Source organism: Saccostrea cucullata, unplaced genomic scaffold (genome assembly GCF_032062105.1).
Source record: "Saccostrea cucullata isolate Sc308-1 unplaced genomic scaffold, CSIRO_AGI_Scuc_v1 ctg14212, whole genome shotgun sequence".
Lineage (NCBI taxonomy): Eukaryota > Metazoa > Mollusca > Bivalvia > Ostreida > Ostreidae > Saccostrea > Saccostrea cuccullata.
Genome location: NW_026919617.1, coordinates 10,115 through 13,294, shown reverse-complemented (window position 1 = coordinate 13,294; position 3,180 = coordinate 10,115). Strand labels below are relative to the sequence as shown.

Here is a 3,180-nt window from a genome sequence, read left to right as displayed (position 1 = left end):
CTCAGGGCTATATAAAGAGTTGTGTACTGTTCCTTACAATACCTTGCATATCCAGTTAACAATTTACAGAATGTTTAACACAATTTTTCTAATGATGCGAAGATATCAATGAAGTTGATAATCATTTTTTGCAGCATTAGAAAAAGGGAACATTTGGTAAATGCCATATATCTGAAGACATGTTAAGTTTATTTACTAGTTGCCTTACATATAATTCTTAAGGGGCATTATACCTGTAAGGAAGACTCAGCAATGTTTAATATATTTTTATGTTCAGCAAAATCCTTATTAGTGGTTTTTGAAACATTCAATATATCATTAGGCGGAAGCCGCCTATTACATTTGCTTTGTTGACCTTTCGACCTCTCAAGATGTTTGCCTCGTTTCATGGTACTCCAAATGGATGTATCTTAAACTAAGGGCAGACAACCCGCTAAATCATATTCGACCCCCTTCCCAATCTTTATCGTTATTATCTTATCAAAAAGCGTGTGTTATGGCGAATTTATTTTAACAATTTATTTTGATTAATGTAAAAAAGTCCAATAAAAACAATAGCCTAATAATAGAACGAATAGTTATTTTAGTACTCCTGAGAACGAAAACACATACGATAAACAAATCGGGTTCAACATTTGATTAGCACGGGGTCCTGAGGCGATCTTTAGAAATACTACGAGGGACAAAATAGTTCAAGTAGGTAATTATGTTTCAGAATTAATGACAGGTACATAGCTACTGAGGAACTAATCTTTTCAATAATCTTGTAAAAAATAGAGGTATGTAACTCCTTTTATCAATTGTTTATTTATATGTATGTACTACATTAGCGTAATAATCTAACACAACACGATTCAGCGTGAAATTACTGTCAACAAACCCACGTGGAGCACAAATGATTTACAATGGTTGAATGGAAGTGACAGGCCTTCTCTTCAAAATAAGCAAGGTAACGCACGCTGTGTGATTAGCCTATGTTTTATTATCACCTTTATCTTTTATTGTTTTAACTTGAAAATGTTGCCTCCCTATGCAGGCATGTTTTAGCTATCGTAATATGATAGCTGTTATGGTCGGCTCTTATCGAACGAACTGGTACTCTTTAATTACCATGATTATATGCCGGGGAGAAATTATTTGAGGAATTATCATGCCGAGTTTGTGTATACATTTATATATATATCCTTTCTCATTTAATGTAAATACATGTGTGTTGAAGGATGGGCCAACATTGTAAAATTTGGACAGAAATTAAGACGCAAGCATAAAAACTACATTGTATTTTAGTCTGAATAGATGTGTCCCTACGGAGGCAGCTAACAGAAAGTGGGATATAATTAAGATTGAATTGTGAATTTGCTCTGTGTCACCTCTAAATGGCAGAAGAAAATTCAACTAAGCACAACCAGAAACACTTTTCTGAAGGTGAGTACATCAATTTATTATATTTCTTGTGGAAAAATTTTTCATAAGTTATGATACATATTTTTGATAGCATAACAAAATTAATGTTCTTGTTATGATGGCAAAAATGAACCGAATACTATTTTTGAAAGTATATTTTGACATTTCTTATTTTTGTTGACTTGGGTATTTTCTTTTCATTTTTTTTAAATACATGCTAATACATGATGAGTCGTAGGCTTTTGAGTGAGAAAAAAAAATACAAAAAAATATTAGGGAAGTCAAATCGGTCAATATTTAATTATCGCTTACTGTGACTTTTCCCAATTGAATACACAGTTACACGGTAAAATGTAGATAAAAGTTTGATCTTGAGCCTAGTTAAATTAAGGTCTGTTAACCCACAAAGCTGATTTTATCATGTTTATCAATGTAATACCTGTACACATAATTATCAATTCCATTGGAAATAATTTTTGGTACTAAAATTAGTTATCAAATAAAACACAAATGCACAATACACCCAAAATTACAAAAGGTTGTTTTAATTGGATCTATTTGACAAACTGCTGTGTACACATGTAGGTTATATAACTAGAGAAAGAGTGGGAACGGATGTTGTTGGTCATGATCGCTAGTCTTATATTATTTCATTTGTTGGTTGTTACCAGTATACTTACACTAAACTTACTACACAAGTTGACTTTCAGCAGTTTTGAATCTTTCATTATTTCTATATACCCACTTCACTCTTGAAGTGGGTATAGTGGTATTAATTTCTATGCATGTCAGATTTCATTGAATTAATGAATGAATGTAGATCAAGGCGATAACAGATGTTTTACAGTTAAGTATAGATGAAGACATGCTAATTACCATTTGCATGTTTTAGTTATAATAGATAAGTTTTTGATAAAAATGTCTACCTTGAAATAAGAAATAATATACATCTAAGTAACCGAGTACTTATTTTCAGTATTCGATACTTGGATGTTGGATCAAGTACCCGGTGAAGTTGACTACCCTAGAAATATATTATTTAAAAATATATCATAAAAGGTTATTTGAAGTCCTTGATTTCATTTATTGAAAGTCGGATACATTGTAAAATCAATTTTGTTAAATAAACATGAGATATTCTTAATTTTTTATTTTCAATTATACACTTTGTAGAAAATTCTGCCAAGAGACAGTTGTGAGGGGAATTGTGTAGATAATCTCCAGAAAAGAAATCAACACTGATATTGGGATGTATGTACCAATATTTTACAATCATCAAAGACAAATTTACCGCAGGAATAAAAAAAATTGTCTGGCGTTCAAGGACTTGCCATGGTGGAAGCTCTCCTGAAAAAATATTCCATTTATTGTGGACATCATGACATAGGGCTCACCTGTCATCAGCATTAGAGACTTATGTGATTTGTTCTACCTGGGCCATACATGTATTGAATGAAAACAATTCATAGAACCACAAGCACATTGTAAATCTATGTAAGGTCTTCTATGTATGTTGCATCCTTATTTAATTAGCTGTTTTATAACAAGACTTTGTTTCATTGGTACTAAAACTTAATACACACAAAAAACCAAAAAGCAGTTGTGATATTTATTGTTTTCTATTACTCATTAGTGCTCATTTTTGTGTGAAATTTTATAATTATCCATTTCTTGTTCCCCCAAACCATACCTTACAAATTTTATGTATTGCAACTTGCATTTCGATTTTCACTTGTTATACTTGACAAAAACTAGAGGTACTGTGAGCAATGAGCT

General features: G+C 31.6%; 1 long non-coding RNA gene across 1 annotated transcript; it reads left to right on the top strand.

Annotated features, from left to right (window-relative positions):
* The first annotated feature begins 857 nt into the window (after window positions 1-857).
* LOC134234515 (uncharacterized) lies at window positions 858-2,714 on the top strand. Its single transcript, XR_009985195.1, has 3 exons — window positions 858-949; window positions 1,288-1,425; window positions 2,578-2,714. It is a non-coding gene; the product is annotated as an uncharacterized LOC134234515 (long non-coding RNA).
* Window positions 2,715-3,180: the final 466 nt, after the last annotated feature.